At 35.7% G+C, this 24,500-nt stretch overlaps 1 protein-coding gene across 5 annotated transcripts in view; it reads left to right on the forward strand.

Moving 5' to 3' along the window:
* Positions 1-24,500, forward strand: part of NEDD4 (NEDD4 E3 ubiquitin protein ligase) — a 136,543-nt gene that overhangs the window by 69,588 nt on the left and 42,455 nt on the right. The window lies entirely within an intron of this gene.

Below are 24,500 nucleotides of genomic sequence, written 5' to 3' on the forward strand. Positions count from 1 at the left end.
TATTGGATGCTCACTGTCACTTGAACTTGAAATGTTAACTATGATTTTTTTTAACTTGGAGAAAATCCTGTTATATCGTTTTTAAAACTCTTAACCCTATATCTGTGAAAGCTTAAATCAGTTAACATCATATTGTATATCACATTTCAAAAAACTCTCTGAGACAATGAGTATCTCCGTATTAGAAATAAGGGAACAAGTTCAGGAAAGTTAAAATGATTTACTCAAGATCGTAAATTTAGTAAATGTCATATTTAGACCCAAACTCAGCTCTGTTATATATTCTAAAGCACTTTTCTACTACATCACTAGCCAAGGACTTTCATCCCACCGTGCAGCGGGGGAATCTACAGGATAAAGCTGCTTGGGGCAGGTTATTCTAGTAAAAATAGCATCATAAAGAAAAAAAAAAGAAGAGTTGTCTAAAGGAAAGTTTCCACTTGAGCTGAATGCAGTCCGATGAGTAACTTTTACACTCTGACAGAGTCCGGGTCAAGTCCTTTCTTACTGCCATTGTTGAGTGAAAGCTAAGTTTGGGGATTATTATTTAAACACGTTATTAGACAACCAGTGTATCTTTCAAATATTTCTTTTTCTATTCTTCTGACTTGTGACCTGACACTGTTAATGACTTTGCTCTTTCTGATTAATTTTATTGATCAAATAACACATACTGTGTGTTTCTATCTCCTTTAACACTGTTTATGAGTTTCCTTGTATTCTTTTTCTTCAATAACCATTATAAACTACCTAAAAGATTGTAAACTACCTATTTTTTTTCAATTATTTTTAAGCTTTTTATTAAGGAAAATTTCAAACACATACAAAAATATAAAGAATAATACAATGAGCCCCTTGGGCGCCCCCCATTAAGCTCCTACTTTCATTAGCAACATGTTGTCAATCATGTCATCCATATTCTCCCCTCCTTTTTTTTCCTGGGTTTTTAAAAAGTAAATCCCATGAAACATATAATTTTACCATAAACATTTCAGAGTGCAACTGTAATGGATTAAGGACCTTTTAAATATATAAAGCTACTGTGCAATTTCACACTTAACAAAATTAACACTAGTTCTAAAACTGTTTTGACTGGATCTCTACCGAAGGCATCGAGGTCATTTTAGTAATGACATAGCTCAAGATGGGTACATCTCCTTTAACTTGTGTCTGTCTAATTCTTCATCTATTTTATGATGTTCATTTCGCTTTGGGGCTGAGCATGTCAATTATTTGTCGTGGGATTTTCTGTTTCTTTAATCAGATAATTTTTGATAATATATTTGTTACCAATAAAACTGAGGTTTTCCCTTTGGAACCTAGAACTAAAAGGTTATTGTTAGGAGCTGGAGTTTATCACCTAAACTACACCTTACCTCCATCTTAATCACCACAAATCTGCATTTAGGGTTTAAACATCTAGGATACCCACCTTCCTCATCCCTGAGTAGAGTGAAAATGTACACTATAATGAATTAGTTATATTAATTCCTCTTATTCTTCTTATGCTTTTCTGAGTCTTAATTTCATGTTTATGAAATATGAAATTTATGAAACTTGGCAGAGTTGTCTTGAGGATGGAAAATTTCATATCTGTTTGGCAGATAGTTGGTTCTCAGTAAAAGGGAGCTATTATTATCTACCTTACAATATTGTGAGAGTACATGACGGTGCACTGTAAACTATAAAGTACCACAGTGTGTAACATATTTTGTTGTTTTATATATGTACAAACTGAATCATATATAAATTTAAGAATCCAAGTTAACAGTTAAGTAATAGGAAATACATGAAAAGAACACAATAGAAAGCACAGTTGACTCTTAAACAACGTAGGAGTTAGGGGCACTGATCCTCCCCAGCCACCATACAGTTGAAAATCTGCGTATAACTTTTGATTCCCGCAAAACTTAACTACTTACAGTATACAGTAAATAGTCAATTCTCAATAAATAGTATATTAACACATATCTTATATGTTATATATGTTGTATACTGTGTTCTTACAGTAAAGTAAGCTATAGAAAAGAAAATGTTATTGAGAAAATCATAAGGAAGTGAAAATACAGTACTGTACTGTATTTATCCAAAAAATTCCACACTTAAGTGGACATGTACAGCTCAAACCCATGCTATTCAAGGGTCAACCATGGAAAATACAGACTAGAAATCTGGGGAAGGACTTCTTCATAAGACTCTAAATCAAAATCAAGGTATATTTTCAAAGGAATACAGTATTTTTCAAAGCCCTATCACAAATTAAAGCACAATTCTTTTTTTTTTTTACTCAATTTTGATTATGCATATTCTTGGAGAAAAAAACACATCAATATTAGATGTACAAAAGAAATAAATAAGACCTATACAGCAAATTAGCAGAAGGAGATAATTAGCAGTTAGGAAGTCCTATATGATGGCCACAAGCCACTCCTTATGCAACAAATGGTAGTTCTAAAGAAGGCGGCCCTATTACTTTTTATCCCTCATTGAAAATAGTGACTCGGACACTATTTTATTGACTTTATGTCATTGTTAGAGTCAATTTCTAGCCATAAGATGATAGGTTCTTTCTCTTCAGTTTGTGAACTAAAGAATTCCAAATCTCTCAATACATGTTGTTTTCATTTAATAGACTTTAGTTTTTAGAGAAGTTTTAGGTTCATAGCAATAATAGGCAGAAGGCGCAGAGATGTCCTATATACTCCCTACCCTGAAACATGCAGCCTCCCCATTATCAATATCCTCCATCAGAGTGATACATTTTTACAATTAATGAACCCATATCGACATATCATTATCATCCGGAGTCTGTAGTTTAATTTAGCTTTCACTCGTGGTGGTATACATTCTATGGGTTTGGACAAATTTATAATGGAATGTATCTACCCACCATTATAGTATCATACACAGTAGCTTTATTGCACTAAAAAACTTTGCCTCTTCATCTCTCCATCCCCTAACCCCTAGCAACCAGTGATCTTTCTACCATCTTTATAGTTTTGCCTTTCCAAAATTTCATATAATTGAAATCATATAGTATCTTGTCTTTTCAAATTGGCTTCTTCCACTTAGTAATACTCATTTAAGTTCCCTCCATTTCTTTTCATGGCTTGATTTTTTTTTTTCTTTTTCTTTTAGTACTGAATAATGTTCCATTGTCTGAATGTACCTTAGTTTATTTATCCATTCACCTACTGAAGGACATCTTGGTTGCTTCCACATTTTAGCAATTGTGAACAAAGCTGCTATAAATATTTGTGTGCATGTTTTTATTCAGACTTAAGTTCTCAACTCTTTTGGGTAGGTACCAAGTAGTATGATTGCTGAATCATATGGTAAGAGTAAGTTTAGTTTTTTTAAGAAACTGCCCAACTATGTTCCAAAGTAACTGTACTGTACTATTTAGCCATCCTACTGTCAGTGAATAAGAGTTCCTGTTGCTCCACATCCTTACCAGCATTCAGTGTCATCAGTGTTCTACATTTTGGCCTTTCTAATATGTGTGTAATGGTATCTCATTATTTTTTTAATTTGCATTTCCCTGACAACATATGATGTGGCACATCTTTTCATATGTTTATATGCCATCTGTCTATCTTCTTCGGTGAGGTGTCAACATCTTTAGCCCATTTTTTAGTTGAGTTATTTGTTTTCTTACTGTTGAGTTATAAGTGTTCTTTGTATATTTTGGATAATAGTCCTTCAGCAGATATGTCTTTTACAAACATTTTCTCCCAGTCTGTGACTTGTCTTTTCATTCTCCTGGCAGTGTCTTTTGCAGAGCAGAAGATTTTAATTTTAATGAAATCAGCTTATCAATTATTTCTGTCATAGATAATGTCTTTGTTATTATATTTTAATCATTGCCAAACCCAAGATCATCTAGGTTTTCTCCAGTATTATCTTGTAGGAGTTTTATAGTTTTACATGTTCTATTTAGGTTTGTGACCCATTTTGAGTTAATTTTAATGGAGGATGTAATATCTGCGTCTAGATTCATTTTTTTGGCATGTGAATATCTAGCCATACCAACATCATTTGTTGAAGAGACTGTCTTTTCTCCATTGTATTGTCTTTGCTTTTTTGTTTAAGATCATTTGACTGTTTATGTGAGTCTATTTCTGGGCTTTCTATCTTGTTCCATTGAGCTATTTGCCTAGCCTATTTTTTTTAAGTTTATTTCTTTGAGACAGAGAAAGCGGGGGGGGGGGGGGGGGGCACTTCAGTGGGGGAGGGGTAGAGAGAGAGAATACCAAGAAGGTTCCATGCCCAAAATGGGGCTTGAACTCATGGACCATGAGATCATGACCTGAGCTGAAATCAAGAGTTGGACACTTAACCAACCACCCAGGTGCCCCAGAGCTAGTTACCTATTCTTTTACCATTACCACACTGTCTGGATTGTTGTAGTTTAATAGTGAGGTGGTGTCATTCCTTCAATTTTGTTCTTGTTCTTCACTGTTTTGTTGACTGTTCTGGGTCTTTTGCCTCTACATAAACTTTAGAATCAGTTTTTGAAAATTCACAAAACAACTTGCTGAGATTTTGGCTGGGATTGCCTTGAATCCATAGATCAAGTTGGAAAGAACCAATATTTTGACAGTGTTGAGTCTTGCTGTCTGTGAACATGGAATATCTCTTCATCTATTTAGTTATTCTTCATGCATCAGGCTTATAGTTTTTCATATAGATCTTATACTTGTATTTTGTTAGGTTTATATTGAAGTATTTCTGTTTGGGGGATGCTAATATAAATGATACTGTGGTTTTAATTTCAAATTCTACCTGTTAATTGCTAGTATATGGGAAAACAATTGACTTTTCTTCTATCTTGTGACCTTGCTATAATTGCTCATTAGTTCAAGGAATTTTTTGTCCAGTCTTATGGATTTTCTACAAAGACAGTCATATCATCAAAGACAGTTTTGTTTCTTCTTTCTCAATCTGTATATTTTTTATTTCCTTTTCTTATTATATCAACTAGGCCTTTCACTACAATGGTGAAAGAGTAGTAAGAGGGGGCATCCTTGATCTTAGTGGGAAAGCTTCTAGTTTTTCACCTGTTAGTATGATGTTAGATGTAGGTTATTTGTAGATATAACTTGTCAAATTGAGGAAGTTCCCCTCTATTCTTAGTTCAGTGAACACTTTTATTATGGATTGCTGTTGGGTTTTGTAAAATTTTTTTTCTGCACCTATTAATATGATCTTGTAATTTTTTTCTTTTTTAGCCTGTGGATATGATAGATCACAATAATTGAGTTTCAAATGTTGAAATAATTTTGCATACCTGGTATAAATCCTACTTGGCTATGATGTATGACTCTTTTTATACACTGTTGGAGTCAGTTTGCTAATATTTTGTTGAAGCTATTTACATCAGTGTTCATGAGAGATAACACTCTGTTGGTTTCCTTTCTCGTAATGTCTTTGCCTAATTTTGGTTTTATGGTACTTCTAGCTTCATAGAATGAGTTAGGAAGTACTCCCTCTGCTTTTGTTTTCTAAAAGAGATTATAGAGAATTGGTATAATTTCTTCCTTCAGTATTTGGTAGAATTCACCAGTGAACCCATCTGGGCCTGGTGCTTTGTTTTGGAGCATTATTGATTATTGATTCAATTTATTTTATAGGTATAGGCCTATTCAAAGGGTCTATTGATAGTTGTTTAAGATATCACAGTTTTATCTAATAGCAATATTTTCCTTTAAATGAGTTTATGATATTTGAAAACATTAAATACCTTACTTTATAAAAATTGTTATAATGTGGTTTTTATTTTATTCTTGATCTTTAGGAATCATATGATCTTCTATTATCTCTATTTTTTAATGTTTTTAACAAAATATTACATTTACAAAAGGAAAAAACATATCCTGGTATCCCCACTTATCTTTATATTAAAATGTTTGGATGACAGTTTAGGGTGAAAGCAAAGTAACTCAGCTATTATGATTTCATGTTTACAGTAAAACCTTGGATTGCAAGTAACTTGTTCTGCAAGTATTCTGCAAGATGAGCAAACATTTATAATAAATTTTAGCTTGATAGGCAAGTGATGTCTTGCAATACAAGTACTACCTGGTGCTGAACATCACATGATCACAACTGAGCCAATGGTTCTTGAAATTTGCTTTGGAACCCCCGAGTCTGGCTTGGAAAAGCAGAGGGGCTGGCATGAGTTCTGACAGCCAGCGGGACTTAACATCTGGAGTGTTATAAGTCAACAGCTCTGCTCGGAGAGCGGGAAGGCGAGAGGGCACCAGGAGGGAGAGTTGTTGAGTCCCGGAAGACAGAGCTCAGCTCGGCGGGGAACAAAGGTGCTGGCAAGCACCATCTCCCTCTCCCACCCCCCAGCCAAAATCCCAAAGGGAACCAGTTCCTGTCACCGAACTTGCTTGCACCGTGCAAACACCCAACACTGTGCTTCTGTGGATCCATCCCTCTCACGGTCTGCCTCCCTCCCAGTGCTGCAAGGCCCCTCCCACAGGGGACCACCCACAGCAAAGCAGCTAAGCCTGCCCCTCCCACCCCTGTGCATCTTGCGGATCCACCCCGCCTAATATGCCAAATCCCATAGAAGAAGCACCACAAGCCTGGCAGTGTGCAAGTAGCCCAGACAGGGGCCATACCACTCCACAGTGAGTCCTGCCCCTGGGAGATGGGAAGATAAGGTACATACCAGTCTGATTGTGGCCCCAGCGGTGGGCTGGGGGCAGACATTGGGTCTGACTGCAGCCCCGCCCACCAACACAAGTTACTCCAGACAGCACAGGGGAAGTGCCCTGCAGTTGGGCGCCACCACAGGGACTACCCAAAGTGACAAAATGGAAGAACTCTCCTCCAGGAAGTGGCGACAGCTAACAAATTGATCAAAAATGATTTAAGCAATATAACGGAACAAGAATTTAGAATAATAGTCATAAAATTAATCGCTGGACTTGAAAAAAGTATAGAGGACGGCAGAGAATCTATTGCTACAGAGATCAAGGGACTAAAAAACAGTCATGGTGAACTTAAAAATGCTACGAATGAGATGTAAAATAAAATGGAGGCGACCACAGCTTGGATTAAAGAGGCAGAGGAGAGAATAGGTGAATTAGAAGATAAAATTATGGAAAAAGAGGAAGCTGAGAAAAAGAGAGATTAAAAAAATCCAGGAGTATGAGGGGAGAATTAGAGAACTAAGTGATGCGATCAAACGGAACAATATCCGTACTATAGGAATTCCAGAAGAGGAAGAGAGAGAGAAAGGGGCTGAAGGTGTACTTGAACAAATCATAGCTGAGAACTTCCTTGATCTGGGGAAGGAAAAAGGCATTGAAATCCAAGAGGCACAGAAAACTCCCTTCAGATGTAACTTGAATCGATCTTCTGCACAACATATCATAGTGAAACTGGCAAAATACAAGGATAAAGAGAGAATTCTGAAAGCAGCTAGGAATAAACAGTCTCTAACTCTTTATAAAGGGAGACCCATAAGACTAGTGGCAGATCTATCTACTGAAACTTGGCAGGCCAGAAAGGAATGGCAGGAAATCTTCAATGTGATGAACAGGAAAAATCTGCAGCTGAGAATCCTTTATCCAGCAAGTCTGTCATTCAGAATAGAAGGAGAGATAAAAGTCTTCCCAAACAAACAAAAACTGAAGGAATTCAGCAACACTAAACCAGCCCTACAAGAGATCCTAAGGGGGATTCTGTGAGTGAAATGTTGCAGGGACCACAAAGTACCAGAGACATCACTACAAGCATGAAACCTACAGACACACAATGACTCTAAACCCACATCTTTCAATAATAACACTGAAGGTAAATGGACTAAATGCTCCAACCAAAAGACATAGGGTATCAGAATGGATAAAAAAACAAGACCTATCTATTTGCTGTTTACAAGAGACTCATTTTAGACCTGAAGACACCTTCAGATTGAAAGTGAGGGGTTGGAGAACTATCTATCATGCTACTGGAAGTCAAAAGAAAGCTGGAGTAGCCATACTTATATCAGACAAACTTGACTTTAAATTAAAGGTTGTAACAAGAGATGAAGAAGGGCATTATATAATAATTACAGGGTCTATCCATCAGGAAGAGCTAACAATTATAAATGTCTATGCCCTGAATCCAGAGACACCCAAATATATAAAACAATTAATCACAAACATAAGCAACCTTATTGGTAAGAATGTGGTAATTGCAGGAGACTTTAATACTCCACTTTCAGTAATGGATAGATTATCTAGACCCAGGATCAATAAAGAAACAAGGGCCCTGAATGGTACATTGGGTCAGATGGACTTGACAGATATATTTAGAATTCTGCATCCCAAAGCAACAGAATATACCTTCTTCTCGAGTGCACATGGAATGTTCTCCAAGATAGATCATATAGTGGGTCACAAAACAGCCCTTCATAAGTATAAAAGAATTGAAATCATACCGTGCACACTTTCAGACCACAATGCTATGGAACTTGAAATCAACCACAGGAAAAAGTCTGGAAAACCTCCCAAAGCATGGAGGTTAAAGAACACCCTACTAAAGAATGAATGGGTCAACCAGGCAATTAGAGAAGAAATTAAAAAATATATGGAAACAAATGAAAATGAAAATACAACAATCCAAAATTTTCTTTGATATACAAGTGCTTTGGATTACAAGCATGTTTCCGGAACAAATTATGCTTGCAAACCAAGGTTTTACTATATATAGTTACTGTCTTTGTAATATACATAAAAACTCAATTTTCTATCATTCATATAAACAATTTGTGCACCTGGTGGGTTTTTAAAAATATCTTTCTTATAGTTATCCTTCCATTTACTGAAAGAAAATGTGTATTTGACTCAGGATTTTTTTAACCTCTAAAATTAATTTGGATATTTTCCTGGATTTTCATTTGTAAATTTTATCAGACAGGTGGTAAAACTGCTGAAATATACTGATAGACACCTATCAAATCTGTGTACTCAATACACACAACCTAAGTTTTCTCAAGATTCACCAGACTTGGGGCACCTAGGTGGCTCAGTCTGTTAAGCATCCAACTTCGGCTCAGGTCATGATCTCACGGTTTGTGAGTTTGAGCCCCACATTGGGTCTGCTGATTTCTGTGTGGAGCCCTCTTGGGATCTTCTGTCCTCCTCTTTCTCTGCCCCTCCCCTGCTCATGTGTGCACATGTACGTGCTCCTTCTCTCTCTCTCAAAAATAAACATAAAAAAAAAAAATTCACCAGACTACAGGTACCCAAATTTCATTGATTTAGCCCTTCTCTTCTGCCCAGAAAAGATCCCAGGCAGCTGTAAAGTACTCTTCAGTATTTCTGGGATTCCCAACAGATGGCTACCATGCACTCTTGAACAAACCGAGTCCAGTTGAGCATTGATTGCTATTGCTACCTTTCTAGTTACACTCACTGTCACTTTGGGGTACTACTGTGCCCCACTGGGCTACAGTTTCTCCTTCTTTTCTTAAGGAGACTTATTTTCCAGTAGCATACTTACAAAGTTTAACTCAACCTTTCCTTAGGTATGATAAACCAACCTAATTAAAAAATATATATAGTTATGAATCCAAATACAGTATGGTGGGGTAGTTTGTTAGCTCTGGAGACATGTCTGAATTACAGGACAAGAACTAAAATTAAAAGCTTAAAACTAAGAACTACTGTTTTACTAAAAAAAAATTTTCAAGAACTCCACAATCCAGTACAGTGGTGAGTAACCACATGTGGCTATGGAGTTTTAAATTAATTTAAATTAAATAAAATTTTAAAATTCAGAACCTCATCTGTACTAGACACGTTTCAAATGGTGATTGGCCGCAAGTGACCATGGCTATTGCATTGGTCAGCTCAGGTATATAATATTTCCATTGTGGCAGAAAGTTCTATTGGACAAGGTTTCTCTAGAATGTTACATTATGAGCCTCAAGCCATTGATACCCCTATAATTTTGACAGTGTTCCAGTCTATTGAGGAAAGTGCCTAAAGCAACAGTGCTTGGTATCTGTGATGGCTGAAGGAGTGGAGCCACATCTCAGTGACCTTATTTTTTTCCACTGGTACCTGCTATTTAAGCAAGAAAATTTTGGTTTTAAAGGAATCCATTAAGTTCTTATTTTCTTAAACAACGGTAACCCACATCCTTCCCCCTACCTCGTTTTCATTGATACATTATATTCTTCAATAAAAATTATATGAATTTTAAACCCCAGAGGAAACTTTAAAAACTGTTTATAGATCAGCTCAATTTACCCTTGATCAAATAATCAGGTAAGCAAATCCTAAGAATAATCACTTTCTACTTCTGAAAGTTTTTCTAAAACCTTCAAAGAGATTATTTCAAAAGGTAAAAGTTGTTAGAGAGAACATTTATTTCTACTACTATGAAAGTGTCTTGGACCAAGGTTTACAAACAATGAAGAAGAACAAAGAGGAGGAGGGGGAGAGGGAAGGAAAAGGAGGAGGAGAAGAAGAAAAACGCTTTGGGAATCTTTTGATAAGAAGTTATTTTCTTTGTTGTTTAGAGATATTCTTTAGCCAGTGCCTTCAGGTCTTCTCTTAATGTATTCATTTTATTGACAATAAATCTTTGAAAGTATTTGCCAGTCTCCGTGCCTTGTTTCTGCTTAATACTATTTGTTGACTAGGGAAAATACTATCGAAACTCCAGCAAGCAAATTTTGTTTTTAAAATATTTTTTTGTTGTGAAATACAAAAAAATAGAACATACCATCCCAACTTTTGATGGGCCAGCCTAAGCAAGGAAGGCAAAGAGCATATGTAAAATGGTTTTAAATTAATTAAGGATCAGAGAGTTGAAATGATTGAAATGCCTTGAGTCAAGAGAGTTTGCAGGAGGGTCACCTCATTCAAGTAGTCAGAAATCTTTGGTAAATCCTGAATTGTCATTGGTGTTCTCCAGACCCACTAACGCTAGCTGCTGTTTAATACACTGAAGAAACATATTTAGTATGAAGTTCAGTGGTTTTTAGATTTCAGATTCAGTTACCTTTAAAGATGACTAAACTAAAATCTGGATCAACTGACCAAACAATGAGCTAAATAATGACTTCCTACTATGAGCAAGGCATTGGTAGGCCCTGCACAATATGACAAAACTTGGGAATTGTTTTTAATCTTCCTTTTAAACATTTTTAAAACATTCTTAGATTATATTTAAACTATTAAATGGGGTAGTTTTATCTGAATCGAAATCTACATGAGGTGTGGATTTCACCTCATGGATGTGTTTTTTTACTTTGGGGGTAGTATTGATAGGAAGTCAGTATTGTAATCTCATGGCACTTGAATAATAGATTCATGCAAAATATTCTGTTTGTCAAACTTTACCAACGGTGTGCACATTGCAAGTGGTGGATTCCATATGCCAAGGATAGGAGTGGTTCCTGGTCACTAGAAGGCAGAAAAGGTCAGGAATGGATGGGGAAGACTAGAGACAATGCAGGGAAGAGTTCATACTACTCCTTCATAAGGAAGACGCCTCTTACAACTCAAAGAAAACTGGCTGAAAAGCTTTTTTCTGAGTCTGGAAAGCCATTAAATGATCCAGGAAGATAACCATCATCAAAGCAGTGAGAAACATGGGCAAGGAATCAATAAACTAATCTGGAGCCCAAACATTACCAGGTTATCACACTGGTGGCAGAAAACTAAATTCAAGTCCAGGTTGAAGAAGGCAGTCAGATTGCAGGGAGTTGAGCAGATCATTTAAACCCTTTTGATTTTTGTTCCAACAATGTCCAACATACCCTCTTGAAATGGGCAAGCAGGACTTAGTCCATTGCCTAAAAAGGGAAATCTGACACCATCTTCTTTTGGTGTTGTAGCATTTCCTGTAACATTGCTGCTTTGGTTTCCTAATGCTAGAACTATTACTCTTTTCTTCCTGCTAAGTTCTCTCAACGTCATAGAGTACTTCCTGTGTCTAAATAGCTAGTTTTTATAAAAGAGGGATTGATACAAAGATGATTTATTCCAGTAAGTCAGGCCATTTCAAATTTTTTAAAAAATGATTTAATACTTTTTTTGGAGTAGAAGAGAACTATTATACATATGTTAAAAGATACAAGGTGAAGAAGAATTACAGAGGAGGAAATTAACAATTTAGTCTCACCAAGAAAAGTTCCATTAAAATGGCATTGAGGGGCGCCTGGGTGGCTCAGTCGGTTGAGCGTCCGACTTCGGCTCAGGTCATGATCTCGCAGTTTGTGAGTTGGGGCCCCACATCAGGCTCTGTGTGGACAGCTCAGAGCCTGGAGCCTGCTTCGGATTCTGTGTCTCCCTCTCTCTCTGCCCCTCCCCCACATGTGCTCTTTCTCTCTCTGCCTCTCAAAAATAAAGAAAAATAACAAAATTTTAAAAAATAATAAAAATAAATAAAATGGCATTGAGCTATGCCTCATAAGTAGAAGTTACACAGGCAGAGAGAGAAAAACTTTCCAGGAAGCATAAGTGAGTTTGAGAGGGCAAAATCTAGGGTTTGTTCAGCAAAAGCATAGTACTCTGGGTAGGCTCATATTAATAGATGAAGCTGCAAGGTCAATTAGAAAAGCAAATGTAGAAGGCCTAGCATCACATACTAAGGAATTTATAGTTTTTCCTCTGGGCCAATATTTCTGAAATGTGTTCCTCACCAGTTTGTAAGATACCTCATCCCGTTGAGAAATAAGTTTATAAAATGCCACATGCTATACTCTTAGAATGTCACAGTGCACACTAGGAAAGTTAAGTTCCTAAGGTCCTACAGGAGATAAACTTCTGAATTTTGTTTAACTAAATGTTTCCCAATTGTGAGACCAACTTGAACTCTTTTGGTATCCAACAGATCTATGATTTCTTCAGAACACACTGGGGAAATGATGTTTATTCAAAAGTTTTGAAAAGAGGATTGTTATAATTAGAAAATATGTTTTTATTTTTTGCAATTTAAGCTAAAAAGAAATGCAAGTACCTAACTCCTTTTTCTTCTTTTAAAACTTAAAAAAAAAATGTTTTTAATGCTTATTTATTTTTGAGAGAGAGGGACAGAATGTGAGTGGGGAGAAGCAGACAGAGAGCGGGAGACACAGAATCCAAAGCAGTTTCTGGGGCCCAACTCTGGGCTTGAACCCACGAACCATGAGATCGTGACCTGAGCTGAAGTCAGACACTTAACTGACTGAGCCACTTAGGCACCCCTCCTTTTGTTTCTTTTAGAGGGATTCTGTTGTTATCTTGAAGTGTCTTAATTTACATTGTGTTATCTTGAAACTAGCAAACCATTTGCAAATAGGAGAATAAATAGATACATTTAGATGCCCTGCTCATGCTTCTTTAGCTGTTATCATTGTTTACTCTTCCTGGTTTTCTTTAGAAATTGAATTGAATAGAGATGTGGGACTACTGGATCAGCAGCAAGAGTTATCACTTGAGGGCTTGTAAGAACTGCAAATTCTCAGTCCCTACCCGAAGTTTGACAACCACTTGAGTGGACTAACTCAACTTGAATCTTTGAAACTCTAGATTAAGGGTGGAAGCAGAAGCCTCTGGACGATTTCCCCAGCTTCCACAGCTTCCCTTTATCCATTTTAAAGTGATGATTTTAGTTCATCTTCTCACACTTACTTGTTTTTAAATTAAATATCTGAGATTTTACACAGCTCTTTGGTTTCTTTGGATTAAAGTCACTAGATCTTTCTCAACAGTGGAAGCTATCTACTGATTTCTCATTTAGACTACAGATAGAATTCCCCAGAGATAGCTTTGATCTCTTCAAAAGTTTATTTTTTTTCTTTCCCTAATAGCTTGGCAGACATTCCTAGAAAGAAAGAAAAAAAAAAAAAAAAACACTAGTAACATATTATATTGGAGCTCAGAAGAATGAATCTCTGTGTCTGTTTATTTTCAATCAAGAAATGAATATTTTTCTCTCTGGAAAGAAGAGCCTTGTCCCTTTTATCAGTTACCTAGTGGTAGGTATTTCTTGGTTAAATTATAACTTTATACATTTAGTCCTCTTGTAATTTTCCTTTGGTTGGAAATATAAATTTGAAACAATGGAGAAATTTGATGAGCCCTTCACCTTTGTGAAGTCGTCGGGGGAGGGAGTTGTAATAAATACAAAACTTTCTTCTCATCTTCTATAGTCCTTTGGTTTAGGGGCATACAATATAAATTGCTTATAAAAGTATGTTGGCTACATTGAGTCTTAATTTTGAAAATTATTATAAAATCCTATTCATGTTTAATAAAACAGTCTGATTCCTGTTCCTCCTTGTCTGCTTTAGAGCCCTTGTTTTCTGTAGCATATTTTCAAAAAATGGTTTTCATTTGAAAACTCTCACAGTAAATAATAAGCTAAATTTTAAAGCATGTAAAAGTAGAGGACCGTGTCGAGGTAAATCGTCAGTTTTCACAATCTGTGATGATTATCAAGTTGAGACCTCCAAAGAAACTGGAATTCAGAGGCGGATAGTTCAAACCGAAACTGATTTAGACAGTGGCTTCTCCTGACTCCCTACTGCCGTCTATTAGGTAAAAATCCTTTTAAAAATGGGAGAGTTGCTAAAGGCTGTAGAACACATGTATTCAAATTTTCAAGCAGTATGAAGCTATTGTCAAAGAACAAGTACAGTTTGTGTCTCATAGTTAAATCTACCAGACAGGCTTGGCTGGCTGGCCGGCCGACTAGATCACAAGCGTGGGACGCTGAATGTTTGCTTTAAGCAAAGACATCCAGTTTCCATAGCACTATGGTTTTATAGCATAGATCAGATTATACTGTTTGTTTAGCTAACACCATTTCCCCCTCAACATACTGAAAAGATTGAATCAATAAATCTTGAACTTCCAGAAAAACTTTTAAAATAAGCAGGTCATAGTACAGAGTGAGTCGGTATGAAAGTAGGAAAAGTAGAAGCTATGTAAATGCAGTTTTAGTTAATAAGATTTGCATATGTTAGAAAATAGTTAAGCCAGAGTCATTTTTATGATTTTTAAAAAATATGTAACATCTAGGATGTCTGGGTCCACGTAGTATGGATTTTTAGAGAAAGGATGTTCATTAAAAATGAGAGTTTTTATAAAATTTTGGAAGCAGAAGATATATGGTCCCTTATTTTTTATATGCTATAAATGAGCCCATTCATAAAAATTTTACTTTTTTTCTCAGATGTTCACATGTGCTAATACGCTGTCAAGATGTCAACTTTTCATGAGTTCAAGTCAAGAAAATGTTTATCATCTTAACATAAATAATAGAAAGAAAGTTTAAATTCTACTTCAGAGAAAGAGGTTTTAGGTAATTTCACTTTTATTGTCTCAGCTTCACCTCTTTTTACTTTCATCTTTTATGATCCCTGGAATATCTCTTGATCATTTCGCTTAATTTAAATAATATGGTTAACAACACTTTGAACATTTTTGTAGTTATGAATTTTTGTTTCTCTTTTGCACCCCAATTCATTTTTTTAGAGTTGCAGTGATCTATACAGAGGAATGACATTTGCATAGCGACAGTTTGACTATAGCTGTGTGAAGAAAGTAGTTATGGGCACCAAATAAAATATTGACTCAAATGCACACTTTTGATCTTGAATCTTTGATCTTGTCTTAGAAAATGTATATGTGGTTTTGGCTTACTCAGGACACAGTTCCCTTCTGTAACATCCAATCAGTCACTGAGGTCTGTGTCCACTTCAGATTAGTTCAGAATAATCTACTGTAGTCTTTATTAATTACACAAAATGAAAATCATACTTACAGGGTTACATACTAACCCTCTGTTTGTTCTCCATATTTAAGAGTCTCATATGTTTTGTCCCCCTACCTGTTTTTATATTATTTTTGCTTCCCTTCCCTTATGTTCATCTGTTTTGTATCTTAAATTCCTCATATGAGTGAAGTCATATGATATTTGTCTTTCTCTGACTAATTTCACTTAGCCTAATACCCTCTAGTTCCATCCACGTAGTTGCAAATGGCAAGCTTTTATTCTTTTTGATTGCCCAGTAATACTCCATTGCATATATATACCACATCTTCTTTATCCATTCCTCCGTTGATGGACGCTTGGGCTCTTTCCATACTTTGGCTATTGTCAATAACACTGCTATAAACATTGAGGTGCATGTGCCCCTTTGAAACAGCACACCTGTATCCCTTGGATAAATACCTAGTAGTGCAATTGCTGGGTTGTAGGGTAGTTCTATTTTTAATTTTTTGAGAAAACTCCATACTGTTTTCCAGAGTGGCTGCACCAGTTTGCATTGCCACCAGCAATGCAAAAGAGATCCTTTCTCCACATCCTCGCCAACATCTGTTTGCCTGAGTTGTTAATGTTAACTATTCTGACAGGTGTGAGGTGGTATCTCATTGTGGTTTTGATTTGTATTTCCCTGATGATGAGTGATGTTGAGCATTTTTTCATGTGTTGGTTGGCCATCTGGATGTCTTCTTTGGAGGAAGTGTCTATTCATGTCTTTTTCCCATTTGTTCACTGGATTATTTGCATTTTGGGTGTTGAGTTTGATAAGTTCTTTATAGATTTTGGATACTAACCCTTTATCTGAAATGTCATTTGCAAATATCTTCTAACGTTCTGTCGTTGACTTTTAGTTTTGCTGATTGTTTCCTTTGCTGTGCAGAAGCTTTTTATTTTGATGAGGTCCCAATAGTTCATTTTTGCTATTGTTTCCCTTGCCTCCAGAGACCTGTTGAGCAAGAAGTGCTGTAGTTGAGGTCAAAGAGTTTTTGCCTGCTTTCTCTAGGATTTTGATGGCTTCCTGCTTTAAGTTTAGGTCTTTCATCCATTTTGAGTTTATTTTTGTGTTTGGTGTAAGAAAGTGGTCCAGGTTCATTTTTCTGCATGTTGCTGTCCAGTTTTCCCAGCACCATTTGCTGAGGAGACTGTCTTTATTCCATTGGATATTCCTTCCTGCTTTGTCAAAGATTCGTTGGCCATATGTTTGTGGGTCCATTTCTGGCTTCTCTATTCTGTCCCATTGATCTAAGTGTCTGTTTTTGTGCCAGTACTATAGTGTCTTGATGACCACAGCTTTGTAATACAGCTTGAAGTCCGGAATTGTGAAGCCTCCGGCTTTGGTTTTCTTTTCCAAGATTGCTTTGGCCATTTGGGGTCTTTTCTGGTTCTGTACAAATTTTAGGGTTGTTTATTCTAGCTCCATGAAGAATGCTGGTGATATGTTGATAGGCATTGCTAAAATTACTTTAAAAAATCATCTTGATTAAAAAAAAGTGCTGATAGCTAAGTCTGAAAACTAAAACTATGCTATATTTAACTTATAAAGTCCTTCATATATAAAATTATTTTTATTCGTGTTTAAAATTCATTTTCTTTTTTTTCAAACCTGATGTCTTTTTTTTCAATATATGAAATTTATTGTCAAATTGGTTTCCATACAATACCCAGTGCTCATCCCAAAAGGTGCCCTCCTCAATACCCATCACCCACCCTCCCCTCCCTCCCACCCCCCATCAACCCTCAGTTTGTTCTCGGTTTTTAAGAGTCTCTTATGCTAAAATTCATTTTCACTGATTAAACAACATGATTGAAATTAAAAGTTGGATATTATAGCAAAAACCTTTGGCTATGTTTGGCTTTGATTGTGAGGAGATGATTCTTTCTTTATTATTTTGCTTTATACAGTAGAATTGCCCTGGGAAATGGTTTGTAACTCCAATTTAATGGAAACTTTTTAAAGGCAAGTATTCTTCAAAGCTATGACACTAACTTCTTTTTAAATTTCTGATTTTTTTGGTAACATTGGGTTCTCTTAAAGCAGAAATTCAACCACTCTACAGCCTTATTAAAGTTAATAGCGGTTTGTCCTCCTAAACTTAGAGCCATCTAGAGTTATTATTGAAATTTTGCAAAAACAGCAATTTGATTTTTCTCTTTTCATATTCTAAAAATTGTTTTCAGAAACTGAAATTCATATCTTTAAAATATTAGAAAAGGTAGTATTTACTGACAGAACTGTGCCCACTACAGATGGTCCTGTTTAAAATCACCTGCTGTTCTAAATTCTTACTCAGATTTCAGGCATTTTTAAATTATTTATATTTTACCAAATGCAAATTTGCTCTATGGAGTAAGCTGCATGCAGTTCAAGTATAGGAAATAACTCTCACAAAGAAATGCTTGATATTCAGAATTTGGAACAATTGGTTGGCTAGAGAAACATTAATGAACATCACAGACTGACTCGCCTTCACAGGAATGAATGTAAAACTATTACTTTTTCTTTGTAAATGGAAAAAGAACCTCTAATTGTCCTATATTTATAGCAACCATATGTCCCTGACTTTCCAGGATAATTCCCACTTTCATATTCTCCATCTCCTCAGACCATGAATATTGATTTTTAGTTTGGAAAATTTGTTCACTCTTCTAATATTAGAAATACAGTTCTTTGGGACCATTTCATGTTAAGTAGAAGTTAAGAAACTCATTTCAGATCACTTGTTTTAAATAAGGAAGATGTGTTGCAAGAAATTTTTGAAGTGTGTTTTTACATACCAGAATTACTTGAGACAGAGAAATTTTCATTATGTGGGATTTTTGTTCTGTGCTTTTGTTCACAAAGTACAGTCAATGGACAAGAAACATGGAGCAGTATATGGAATGAGATGTTTTCTTTCATCTGTTCCACCGTAACCAGGCACTGCCTCTGCAATGGAAATTGAATCTATAGGGAAGATTTCTAAGTTAAGAGATTTTGAGAAATAAAGAGCACCATAAGTACATGAAAACATGTTCAACATCCTTGGCCATCAGGGAAATGCAAACAGAACTACAGTTAAATACTACTTAACACTGACTAGGAGGGCTATATCAAAAAGATAGGTAAATTATAAGTGTTATTAAGGATATGGAGAAATTGGAGCCCTCATACAGTGGTGGTGGTATTATAAAATGGTGCAGTTACTTTGGAAAGTATGGCAGTTCCTCAAAATGTTGAACAGAGTTACCATATGACCCAGCAATTTTACTCCTAAGTGTACACCCAAGAACAGTGAAAACATGTCAGCACAAAAACTTGTACTTGAATGTTCATAGCAGCTTTATTAATAATAGCCAAAAAATGGGAACAATTCAGATGTCAATCAACTGATGATAAATAATACAATATATCCATACAATATAATATTCAGAAATTAAAAAGGAATAAAGTATGGATACTTGCTATAATGTGAATGAACCTTGAAAACATTATTGTAAGTGAAAGAAGCCAGTCATAAAGGACCACATATTATATGACTCCCTCTATATGAAATGTGTAGGCAAATCCATGGAGACAGAAAGTAGATTGATGGTTGCCAAGGCTAAGAAAAGAGAGAGGAAACAGGAAGTGACTGCTCATAGGTATGGATTTTCTTTTCGGAGTGATAAAAATGTTCTAAAACTGATTATATACTTTAAGTGGGTGAATTGTATCTCAATGAGGGTGTTGTTTGAAAATGGAGAGTCTTTTACTCACTGTTGGAAACATTCTGTTTTACACCCTCTTTAGTAGTGGTTCTCAACCAGGGAGAATTTTGCCACCCAGGGGACATTTGGCAATATCAGGAGACATTTTTGATTGTCACAACCAGTGGAGGGGTGCTACTGACATCTAGTGGGTAGAATCCAAGAATGTTGCTAAATATCCTTCAATGCTCAGGACAAGCCCCCACAACAAAAAATTATCTGGCTCATATTGTCAATAGTGCCCACGTTGAGAAATCCCGTTCAATAACTGTGTTAACTCTAGTGGTAATTGACCACAGCCATGTTTATGAAGCACTGCAAGATCATGAATTATCAAACAGGTAGATGTTTACTCTATTAAGTTTAATAAGGGCAAGGCTATTCAATAAGACAGAACCCAAAAAAACCAAAACAAAAACAAAAACAAAAAACCCAAAAAATGCTTTATTTCCTTATCTGGTGAAGCCTAAACTAAGTTAATTAGATAATTCAGTTAATCACAATGGTTTATTCATCAGTCATCCTGGTTAGGATTTTACTACATTTTGTTGTATTTTACTTTCTTACTATTTATAGCTTCTTAAACATCAGATTTACAGAGTATAACATCTAATTGCAATAAAAACAGGAACAAACCCTAGTTGGCCTTGAAGGTATAACTAAAAGGTAATTTGTTCATTTCAAAAGTTATCAACTCAGGTTCTAAAATAGGGATATGAGGGGCACCTCGGTGGCTCGGTCGATTAAGTGTCCAACTTCGGCTCAGATCTCATGGTTTGTGAGTTCAAGCCCCGTGTTGGGCTCTGTGCTGACAGCTCAGAGCCTGGAGCTTGCTTTGGATTCTGTGTTCCTCTCTCTCTGCCCCTCCCCTGCACATGCTGTGTTTCTCTCTGTCTCTCAAAAGTAAATAAAACATTAAAAAAAATGTTTTAATAGGAATATGAACCCTAAACTAAGCTAATTTGCTAGACTTCCATCTCCAGCCATGCTTTTTTTATTCTACATACCTGTCTGACATGTCTACAGACTGTTTTACTGGACAAGGAGCAGGGGCTTCATTAACGAATCCAGCATTTCAAATACAACAGCTAACATTCATTGGATGGTATTGCATGCTGGCTATTATGCAAAGCACTGAAGGTATATTATCTTATTTAATTCTAACAAAACCCTATAAGGTAGATATGTTATTCCCGTTCTTCTGGAAGCATCCTTTTATTTTATTTTATTTTATTTTATTTTATTTTATTTTATTTTATTTTAAAAGGTTTTTTGATGTTAATTTATTTTTGAGAGGCGGGGAGGGGCAGAGAGCAAGAAGGAGACACAGAAGCTGAAGCAGGCTCCAGGCTACCAGCTGTACACACAGAGCCCAATGTGGGGCACAAACTCACAAATGAGATCATGACCTGAACTGAAGTCAGATGCTTAACTGACTGAGCCACCCGGGTGCCCCATGGAAGCATCCTTTTTAAAAAATGTTTATTTATTTTTGACAGAGAGAGAGAGATCAAGCAGGGGAGGGACAGAGAGAGATGGAGGCAGAGGATCCAAAGCAGGCTCCACGCTGACAGCTCCCAATGTGGGGCTCAAACTTGTGAACCACAAGATCATGACCTGAGCTGAAGTCAGGCGCCTAACCAACAGGCGCCTCTGGAAGCATTGTTTTTATAGCCATCCATATTTCCTGCACCAGTATGTACTGGTTTTTCTGTAGATCTTACACTACTGTTATTCAAAAGTTCCCTTCCTCGTGACTTGGGGGATCCTCTTTTCTTGTTTCTCATCTTGAATCTCCTGCATCTTCACTTACCATGATATACTCCCTTATTTTGGTGGAGTGTATCCTCTATTACCTTACTAAGAACATCAAGTGTCTGAAAACGTCTTTATTCTGCCTTCATTTTTAAAGATCTTTTGGCTGGGTATAGAATTCTATGTAGGAAATATTTTTCTCCCACAATTTTGAAGGCATTATTCTCTTGTCTTTCAGTTTTGTGTATGATCTGTTTTGTGTCTCTCTAGACTTTTAGAATTGCTTTATCTCTGGTGCTCTGAAATGTCACATTGATGTACCTTGCTGTGCATCTTTTCTTCATGCATTTTGCCTAATACTTAGTGGAGACTTTCACTCCAAAACTCATTTCCTTAAGTTCAAGGGAAGTTTCTTAAAATGCTTCTTTGATAATTTCTTCCCTTCTCTTTTTTCTCTCTGGAATGTTTGTTAATTAGATGTGGACTTAAGTTCATCCTGTAATTTCCTTATTTTGGGAATCCTGTAGTCTTTTAATTCTACTTTATGAGAAATTTCTTTAACTCCATTTTCCAACTCTATATGAAATTTTTTATTTCAGTTATATTTTTAATTTCCAACAGCTCTTTTTTTGTTCTTTCAGTGCTTCTTTTATAACCTCCTATTGTTTGTCAGATATTTCATCTCTTATGTCTGAAATATTAATTTTGGTTTTTCTGAAGTATTTTTCTTGCAGTATGACTTGATACTGATTCATCTGACTCCTTTATTTCTGTTTTTTGGGGGGAGGGGGGAGGTCTCTGTTTTTCAAGTTACAGATTTTATTCCAATATTTAGTGGTCCTTAACTGTCCATAATGTATAAGATGCCAGTGTTTATTGATTACTTACAGGATGCACTGAGAAAAATGCCAATATCACTTTTATGGTATTCTTGCTCCCCAAATGCATAATCTAAATTCAACCATGAAGAAACATTACACAAACCCAAACTGATGAACATTCTGTAACTAGCCATTCCTCTTCATAAGAGTCAAGATTATGAAAGACAAAGAGACTGAGGTACTTTACTGATTAAAAAACATTAAGGAGACATGACAACTAAATGCAGTATGTGATCCAGAATTAGATCCTGGACCAAAATTAGTGGGACAGTTGGTGAAGTTTGAGTAAGATCTGTAGATTAGCTAATAGTCTTCCCGGTTTTCTTATAATTCAATAGCAAAACAAACAAAAACAAAAACAAATCTGATTTTAAAAATGAACAGAAGATCTGAATAGACATTTTTCAAAAAAAAGACATACAAATGGCCGACAGACACATGAAAAGATGCCCAACATCACTAATAATGAGGGAAATGCAAATCAAAACCACAATCAGATATCACCACACACCTGTCGGAATGGTTATTATCACAAAGACAGGAAATAACAAGTGTTGATGAAGATGTGTAGGAAAAGAAACGCTTGTGCATTGTTGATGATGTAAATTGGGACAGCCAATATGGAAAACAGTGTGGAGGTTCCTCAAAAATTAAGAATAAAATTGCCATATGATCTAGGAATTTCACTGCTGGGTATTTTCCCAAAGAAAATGAAAGCACTGACTCAAAAAGATATCTGCACCTCCATTTCATTATAGCAGTATTTACAATAGCCAAGCCACAGAAACAACGTAAGGGTCCATCGGTGGATGAATGGATAAAGAAGATGTGAGATGTATATATATATATACACACAGGTATACATATATATATATATATATATATATATATATATATATATACACACACACATACACAATGGAATATTATTCAGCATAAAAAAGAATGAAATTTTGCCATTTGCAACAACATAGATGGACCTTGAGGGTGTTAAGCTAAGTGAAATAAGTCATACAGAGAAAGACAAATACCATATACTCTCACGTATTTGTGGAATCTTAAAATAAATAAATAAATTAATTAATTAATTAATTAATTTACAGAGAACAAGTTGGTAGTTTCCAGTTTCCATAGGAAGGGAGTTGGGGTGGGTGAAGTAGGTAAAGGGAGTCAAAAGGTATACACTTTCATTTATAAAGCAAATTAGTCATAGGAGTATAATGTATAGCATGGTAACTATAAATAATACTGCATTGCATATTATAAATCTTCTAAGAGAGCAAATCTTACAGGTTCCCATCACAAGAAAAAAAAAACTATGTATGGTGATAAATGTTAGATTTATTGTAGTGATTGTTTTTCAATATATACACACATTGATTCATTATATTGTATACCTGAAACTAATATAATGCTGTATGTTTATTGTACCTTAATAAAAAAAAGGTGTATGAATGGATGTGTGTAGGTAAATGTCTGAAAGAAGTTTACTGAACAGTTAACCCTGGTTCACTCTGGAACTGGGATTGGAGGGTCAGGGTTTTTCACACGTTACTTTAAATACTTCAATAAATATTACAGGTGACAGATATTGTTAAGCATATAGGTTTTTGTTTACAATTAAAAAACCTAAGAATAGAAGATTAAATACATAAAAGTGTTACTATTTCCTCTAAAAAAAATAGTATTCCTGGTTCTAATCATTGTGCTATAGTTATCTAAGATTAACATCTTAATGTTTGGGGAAGCTGGCTACTTTTCCTCCAATTGTCCTATCCTCTCTGTCTCTCTCTCTCTCTCTCTCTCCCCCTCCCTCCCTCCTTCCCTCTCCTCTTTTTCTGGCACTCCAGTTGCACATATATGAGACTGCTTGAAGTTTTTCCATAAGTCCTCCTTATTTTTCATCTTATATAAATTCTACTGGCATATCTTAAAATTCATGGAGCTTTTCTCCAGTCATCTTCAATCACATGTTAAGTCCATCCCGTAATCTTTAATTTGGATATTATATTTTTCAGTTCTATATATGTTTTAAAATATACATTTGATTCAGTTTTATAGTTCCCATTTCACTACTGAGATTTTCCCCTCCAGTTATTCATTATGATCTTATTTTCCTTTTCAGTCCTTGAACATCTTTATAATAGCTGCTTTAATTTCTCTGTCTGCTGATTCCAAGATCTGGTTGGTCTTGGGGTCAGCTTTTATTGACTTTTTCTCTTGATACTGGATCACATTTTTCTGTTTCTTTGCATGTTTAGTAACTTGTGTACTGGTCAATGTATGTGGTACATAATTGAGATAGTAAATTTTATTATCTTTCCCTGAGAGTGTTGATTTTTGTTCTAGCAAGTTGTTAACTTAGCTGAG

The sequence above is a fragment of the Panthera pardus genome, unplaced genomic scaffold, assembly GCF_024362965.1.
Source record: "Panthera pardus isolate Hobbes unplaced genomic scaffold, ASM2436296v1 HiC_scaffold_24, whole genome shotgun sequence".
In the NCBI taxonomy this organism is placed as follows: Eukaryota; Metazoa; Chordata; class Mammalia; order Carnivora; family Felidae; genus Panthera; species Panthera pardus.